The sequence below is a fragment of the Bos grunniens genome, chromosome 3 (assembly GCF_055505025.1).
Source record: "Bos grunniens cultivar Pamir isolate PY7600 chromosome 3, Bosgru_T2T1.0, whole genome shotgun sequence".
NCBI lineage: Eukaryota > Metazoa > Chordata > Mammalia > Artiodactyla > Bovidae > Bos > Bos grunniens.
Window position 1 is genome coordinate 50430742 of NC_141167.1, and position 8479 is coordinate 50439220.

The following is an 8479-nucleotide window of genomic DNA, read 5'->3' on the forward strand; positions in this document are numbered from 1 at the left end:
TGGAAAACTCAGCAGTGGCCACAGGACTGGAAAAAGTGTTTTCATTCTAATCCCAAAGAAAGGCAATGCCAAAGAATGTTCAAACTACCCCACAATTGCACTCATCTCACACGCTAGTAAAGTAATGCTCAAAATTCTCCAAATCAGGCTTCAGCAATACCTGAACTGTGAACTTCCAGATGTTCAAGCTGGTTTTAGAAAAGGCGGAGGAACAAGAGATCAAATTGCCAACATCTGCTGGATTATCAAAAAGGCAAGAGTGTTCCAGAAAAACATCTATTTCTGCTCTATTGACTATGCCAAAGCTTTTAACTGTGTGGATCACAATAAACTGGAAAATTCTGAAAGAGATGATAATACCAGACCACCTGACCTGCCTCTTGAGAAACCTATATACAGGTCAGGAAGAAATAGTTACAAATGGACATGGAACAACAGACTGGTTCCAAATAGGAAAAGGAGTACGTCAAGGCTGTATATTGTAACCCTGCTTTTTTAACTTATATGCAGAGTACATCATGAGAAATGCTGGGCTGGAAGAAGCCCAAGCTGGAATCAAGATTGCCAGGAGAAATAGCAATAGCCTTAGATATGCAGATGACACCACCCTTATGCAGAAAGTGAAAAGGAACTAAAAAGCCTCTTGATGAAAGTGAAAGAGGAGAGTGAAAAAGTTGGCTTAAAGCTCAACATTCAGAAAACGAAGATCATGGCATCTGGTCCCATCACTTCATGACAAATCGATGGGGAAACGGTGGAAACAGTGTCAGGCTTTTTTTTGGGGGGGGGGCTCCAAAATCACTGCAGATGGTGATTCCAGCCACAAAATTAAAAGATGTTTGCTCTTTGGAAGGAAAGTTATGACCAACCTAGATAGCATATTGAAAAGCAGAGATATTACTTTGCCAACAAAGGTCTGTCTAGTCAAGGCTATGGTTTTTCCAGTGATCATGTATGGATGTGAGAGTTTGGCTATGAAGAAAGCTGAGCACCAAAGAATTGATGCTTTTGAACTGTGGTGCTGGAGAAGACTCTTGAGAGTCTTGGACTGCAAGGAGATCCAACCAGTCCATCCTAAAGGAGCTGAGTCCTGGTTGTTCACTGGAAGGACTGATGCTGAGGCTGAAACTCCAATACTTTTTTTGGCCACCTCATGTGAAGAGTTGACTCATTGCAAAAGACCCTGATGCTGGGAGGGATTGGGGGCAGGAGGAGAAGGGGATGACAGACGATGAGATGGCTGGATGGCATCACCCATACGATGCACATGAGTTTGGGTGAATTCCTGGAGTTGGTGATGGACAGGGAGGCCTGACAACTGTGATTCATGCAGTCACAAAGAGTTGGACATGACTGAGCTACTGAACTGATGATTACACAACAAACAATTCAGTTTAAGCTCTGTACTAGGGATTATATAACAACAATGTATCCTGCTTAAGGACAGTTTCTCCTTCCTGAAAACCATATGACTAATCCTGATATTTTAGAATGTATATTATGGGAGTGGATCTGGTAGGATCTTTCTATTGTTAAATTCTAATCCTGTTATCCTAAAATGTAAATTATGGGAGTGGGTCTATTAAGATCTTTACAACCTTGAGACAGTCTTTTGATTTATTATAATAACCAATTTAAAAAGTATATAACTCCCTTGCTAACACTAGTGAGTGGAGCACTCTCCATCCCCTTTCTGATGTCTATGTGAGACGCTTTCTCTGCCCCTTTTCATACTTTAATAAAACTCTGCTATACAAAAGCTCTTGAGTGATCAAGCCTAGTCCCTGATCCCAAAGCTAAATCTTCTTCTTCAGAGATCACAAATCTGACATCATTCACCATGAGCTATCAATCCCAAGATTTATTCTAATAACATATGAATTAGAAAAAACAGAAATATAGCTACTGGCTGAAATTAAAGAAAGAGATGATGGATGGAAAGGCAGTGGAAGGGAAAGAAGGAAAAGAGAAGGATGAAGGAGGGAAGGAACAGTTGATTATTCTGTAACTACTCTAGGTAATGGAATATGCTTCATGCCCCAAGAAACAGATATACAATCTCAAAGGAAGCCTTCTATTTTATAAAAGCCTGTATGGGCTCATGAGGCCAAAATCAAATCAGTCTCTTTTAAGGGATGTTATTGGACAGTGCTACTCTCAAAATTTTCCTCTGAAAGATATCCTAGGGTTACTTGTGCCATTTATAAGTAAGCCATATATATACTTTATTTACAGAATTATTGTTAAAGACTAGAAAACTATCACAAGAATAGCAAAATGGTCTTTGTACATGATACACTACCTCTCCTAAAATCAGTTTTCTTATTATATCTATCATGGGTTCTAACCTTGGAAAAACCTTCTTATTATCCTTCAAGCCCTGCTAAAAATGAGGTATGTGGGGTCAAGAAGACAAAGAAAAAAAGACCCACTAGTAATGCTCAGACTTTGGGAATAAATGATCTCCAGGATGCAATTAGCACAATCCTTCACCTGGGAGATGGCAAGAACTAAGAGAAAAGAAAAAAGTATGCAGGTTCAAGTGATGACTTTTAGAATAATTTTCTGTTCCAGCCACATTTTACCCTAATGACCATGCTAATCTAGTCTTGATTAGCGTGACCATGAAAATAATTATCATTTATATGCAATTTTAAATCTTAAAAACCTTTGTTAAAAATGTTCTTTCCTGCTATAGGACATCCAATATTGTCTGGAATAATGAGTTCATTATAGTGTTTGCCTTTTTTTTCCTGAAGTCTATAAATGTATAGCTTATATCCAAGTGCTAATATTAGCACATAGACTCTATTGAACCTCTAATGTGTCTTTCTGACAATTAATATCTTAACATTTTAATTTATATATTTGCTGAGATATGAGAGGAGACATTTCTGTAGTGCATATATATTATAAACTTTTTACATAGAAAATTATACTATTCCTAGTTTGCATTATTTTTTCACTTATATCATTCTGTGTCAAGAAGGCAAAAATCACTTACACCTAAGTACTCACTGGCTATTATTGTCCTGAAGATAGAAAAAAATGTGCTTGTCCTCAACATATACACTGAAGATTTGCTTCTATATTTAAATGAAAGGATATATTTATATCTTTAATGCTTTAGAATTATACTACCAATGGACATATTTGAAATATAGAAATTATGAGAAGATTTCAATGTCACAAAATATATGCAATATAAAAAGGCTGTGATTTAAAGAAAGTAACCTGACATTATTTTTAAAGTGTTCTGTACCAAAAGTTCTTTGTGAAAATTTAAAAATAAAACTAGATATATTCTGTGGGCAAGGACTGGGTCTGCTAGAAGCATCTTTCAGCCTTAATAAAGAAGATTTAAGGTATCTTCTACATTTGCAAAATCACACTTTTTCTTGATTTTATTAATAACTATCAGAAATTTATAAAAGATGTTTTAATCCAGATATATGCCCAGGAGTGGGATTGCTGGATCATACAGTTCAGTTGAGTTCAGTCACTTAGTAATGTCTGACTCCTTGCAATGCATGACTGCAGCACACCAGGCCTCCCTGTCCATCTCCAACTCCCAGAGTTTATCCAAACTCATGTCCATTGAGTCGGTGATGCCATCCAATCATCTCATCCTCTGTCGTCCCCTTCTCCTCTTGCCTTCAATCTTTCCCAGCATTAGGATCTTTTCAAATGTGTCAGTTCTCTGCATCAGGTGGCCAAATTATTGGAGGTTCAGCTTCAGCATTAGTCCTTCTAATGACTATTCAGGACTGATTTCTTTTAGGATTGACTGGTTGGATTTCCTTGCAGTCCAAGGGACTCTCAAGAGTCTTCTCCAACACCATGGTTTAAAAGCATCAGTTCTTTGGTGCTCAGCTTCCTTTATAGTCCAACTCTCATATCCATATATGACCACTGGAAAAACCATAGCTTTGACTAGACAGACCTTTGTTGGCAATAAATGTCTCTGCTTTTAATATGCTGTCTAGGTTGGTTCTAACTTCTCTTCCAAGGAGCAAGTGTCTTTTAACTTCATGGCTGCAGTCACCATCTGCAGTGATCAAAAAATAAAGTCTGTCACTGTTTCCACTATTTCCCCCTCTATTTGCCATGAAGTGATGGGACAAGATGCCATGATCTTAGTTTTCTGAATGTTGAGCTTTAAGTCAACATTTTCACTCTCCTCTTTCACTTTCATCAAGAGGGGCTTCAGTTCTTCTTTGCTTTCTGCCATAGGATCATATGGTAGTTCTATTTTTAGTTTTTTTAAGGAAGCTCTGTATTGTTCTTCATAGTGGCTATACCAATTCACATTCCCTCCAACAGTATAGGAGGGTTCACTTTTATCCATACCCTCTCTGGCATTTATTGTTTGTAGATTTTTTTGATGGCCATTCTGACTGGTGTGAGGTGATATCTCATTTTAGTTTTGATTTGCATTTCTCTAAGAATTAACAATGTTGAGCATTTTATAATGTGCATCTTGGCCATCTATAAGTCTTCTTTGGAAAAATGTCTATTTCAATCATCTGTCCATTTATAATTTGGTTGTTTGTTTTTTTTGTTACATTGAACCATGAGCTGTTTGTAAATTTTAGAGACTAAACCCTTGTCAGTCACATAATTTGCAAATCTTTTCTCCCATTTTGTCAGCTGTCTTTCCATTTTGTTTATGGCTTCCTTTGCTATGCAAAGACTTTTGAATTTAATTAGGTCCCATATGCTTGTTTTTGTTTTTATTTCCATTACTCTAGGAGGTACATTGAGGTATGTGCTCTGCCACTTACTGGAGAGTTTTTGGAGGTTTTTTGGGTCATAAATGGGTGTTGAATTTTGTCAAAAGTATTTGGTGTCAAACACACTAGATCATACCCTAGCTCTGCCACTTTATATTCTGTAGCATTGGAAGTATTAATCTCTCTCATGCCTTAGTTTCCTCATCTATAAAATTAGGATGCTAATACTGTTTCATCCAATGAGATTATTGTAAAGATAAAGCAACACATAAAATGCTTATTATATTTTATGAATTGTATGATAAACTTTTGTTATTATTAACATCATTCTATTATTATTCATCTAGTACCATGATAAATGCTGATAAGCAAAAAGTACTTATAAAATTCCAACTATGATAGTACTGGGCTTCCCTGGTGGCTCAGACAGTAAAGCGTCTGCCTGCAATGCTGGAAACATGGGTTCAATCCCTGAGTCAGGAAGATCCCCTGGAGAAGGAAATGGCAACCCATTCTAGTACTCTTGCCTGGAAAATCCCATAGACAGAGGAGCATGGTAGGCTATATAGTTCATGGAGTTGGAAAGAGTCAGACACAACTGAGCGACTTCCCTTCACTTCTACTTTTCACTGTTGTAATAGTCAGGGTCCACCTAGAAAATAAATAACTCTAGGTCTTTCAAACAGAATATAATACAAGAAATTAGTTACACAAATGAGAGAAAAGCTGAGAAACAGATCAAGGGCAGCAATATAACACAGAGATTAGCAATATAAGGAAATAGCTATCAGCTTTAGAGCTGAAAAGGCAATGGAAGGAGAGGATATTATAAGACTCTGGAAGTCAGGCTGTCCAGCTAGTATTGGAGGCATGGAGGAGACAAACCTGCTGCCTAAACAAGCAGAGAAAGAAGGGAATAAATATATGGTGTCTCTCCTCTTCACATGTACTCAGTCTTATGCCACATCTTTCCTGGAAATCAAAGGACAATGAGACTGATAAATTTTGGGTTTTATAATCTAAAGGAAAACAGTGGAAGACAGGAGCATTGACCTGAGGGCAAACAGGAGTTGGCCAGCATTCAGTTCAGTTTAGTTGCTCAGTCATGTCCAAGTCTTTGTGACCCCATGGACAGCAGCACACCAGGATTCCCTGTCCATCACCAACTTCCAGAGCCTACTCAAACTCAAACTGCGTTGGTGATGCCATCCAACCATCTCATCCTCTGTCATCCCCTTTTCCTCCAGCCTTCACTCTTTTCCAGCATCAGGGTCTTTTCCAATGAGTTTGTTCTTCACATCAATTGGCCAAAGTATTGAAGTTTCAGCTTCGGCATCAGTCCTTCTAACGACTATTCAAAACGGATTTCTTTTAGGATTGACTGGTTGGATCTCCTTACAATCCAACGAACTCTCAAGAGTCTTCTCCAACACCACAGTTCAAAAGCATCAATTCTTTGGTGCTCAGCTTTCTTTATAGTCCAACTCTTACATCCATACATGACTACTGGAAAAACCATAGCTTTGACTAGACGGACCTTTGTTGGCAAAGTAATGTCTCTGCTTTTTAATATGCTCTCTAGGTTGGTCATAACTTTTCTTCCAAGGAGCAAGTATCTTAATTTTATGGCTGCAGTCACCATATGCAGTGATTCTGAAGCCCAAAAAAATAGTTTGTCACTGTTTACCCATCTATTTGCCATGAAGTGATGAGACCAGATGCCAGGATCTTAGTCTTCTGAATGTTGAGTTTTAAGCCAGATTTTTCCCTCTCCTCTTTCACTATCATCAAAAGGCTCTTTAGTTCTTCTTCGCTTTCTGCCATATGGGTGGTGTCATCTACATATCTGAGATTATTGATAGTTCTCCCAGTAATCTTGATTCCAGCTTGTGCTTCATCCAGCCCAGCATTTCTCATGATGTACTCTGCATATAAGTTAAATAAGCAGGGTGACAATGTAAGGCCTTGACGTACTCCTTTTCCTATTTGGAACCAGTCTGTTGTTCCATGTCCACTTCTAACTGCTGCTACTTGACCTGCATACAGATTTCTTAGGAGGTAGGTCAGGTGGTCTGGTATTCCCATCTCTTTAAGGATTTTGACCAGCATAGTTAATTTAATTAGAATGATTTAAGATCTACAACAACACATGCAGTTAAATCTGAAAGCAAGCTTGCTCTGCCTATACCTACTATTGGTAGACTTTCAGGTAGAAGGGCACATGGAGCACTTCCTTAAAACCAGTAAGGAGTTCACTGAAAGAGCATAACAGCACAGGTTTTAGATTTTCATTCTGACTCTGCTGCACTCCATTTAGTCAAGGCTATGCTTTTTCCAGTGGTCATGTATGGATATGAGAGTTGGACTGTAAAGAAAGCTGAGCGCTGAAGAACTGATGCTGTTGAACTGTGGTGTTGGAGAAGACTCTTGAGAGTCCCTTGGACTGCAAGGAGATCCAACCAGTCCATTCTGAAGGAGATCAGCCCTGGGATTTCTTTGGAAGGAATGATGCTAAAGCTGAAACTCCAGTACTTTGGCCACCTCGTGCGAAGAGTTGACTCACTGGAAAAAACTCTGATACTGGGAGGGATTGAGGGCAGGAGGAGAAGGGGACGACAGAGGATGAGATGGCTGGCTGGCATCACCAACTCAATGGACGTGAGTTTGGGTGAACTTCGGGAGTTGGTGATGGACAGGGAAGCCTGGCATGCTGCGACTCATAAGGTCACAAAGAGTCGGACATGACTGAGCTACTGAACTGAACTGAACTGCTGCACTCAAACTAAAAGCCTTTTTTTAATTTACATTTTTAATCCATGTAATGTGGATAGTAATGTTTGACTTACTGAATAATCTCTAGTAATAAAGGACATAATAAAAGATTAGCACAATTCTTCAACTGATAGCACACAATAATGATGGCTTATAATATTATCAGAAATTAGAAAAAATGTAAGTTGTAGCTTCAATAGCTTAATAAAAATCTTGCTTTAGTCCATATATTTAGCAGTATATTTTTATTACCATAATTCTTTAAATCTAGATGTCATCTCTAATGTAAGATCTATCATTATTATATGTACACCTATGAAAGAAAAAACTCAGCTATAACACACAATATCTCATTATCTTTTTCACTGAATTGCATGTCCCTGTAGGTTGAGCAGCTTCTGTCTAAAGTCGGCTGGAAGTTTCTGACATAGTATGTATAATGCTATATCAACACTGTCCTGTACAATGCATGAATGGATCATACTAGTCTCTTGCTGCCTTGAAATTTTTCATCTGCTCCATGGAATTGTCAGCTTTTTCTGCTTTTAATTACTTTGCTTAATATATGGTAGACAATCTTTTTTATTTTTTTTTCACGTTTTCTCACAAAGTGTAGCTAACATCATCTCTTTACAAATTAACTAAAAAGTTAACCAAAAACTTCTGTATAGCAATGAAAACCATCAACAAAATGAAATGGCAATTTATAAAATGGAAGAACATATTTATAAATCAAATCCAATAAAGGATGAATATCCAAATTATAAAAATAATTCATATTGTTTTATTGTTGTTGTTTACTCACTAAGTCATGTCCAATCCCGTGGACTGTAGCCGTGGACTTTGTGACACCATGCACTGTAGCCTGCCAGGCTCCTCTGTCCATGGGATTCTCCAGGCAAGAATACTGGAGTCAGTAGCCATTTCCTTCTCCAGGGGATCTTCCCAACCCAGGGATCAAACCCAAGCCTCCT

At 38.1% G+C, this 8479-nt stretch overlaps 1 long non-coding RNA gene across 2 annotated transcripts in view; it reads left to right on the forward strand.

Annotated features, from left to right (window-relative positions):
- The window catches only part of LOC147375606 (uncharacterized), a 70388-nt gene extending 62171 nt beyond the window's left edge, over nt 1–8217 (forward strand). For both annotated transcript variants that reach the window (XR_015161398.1, XR_015161399.1), the window contains one exon: nt 7892–8217. This is a non-coding gene — a long non-coding RNA (uncharacterized LOC147375606). The remainder of the gene's footprint in view (nt 1–7891) is intronic.
- The last annotated feature ends 262 nt before the right edge of the window (nt 8218–8479 follow it).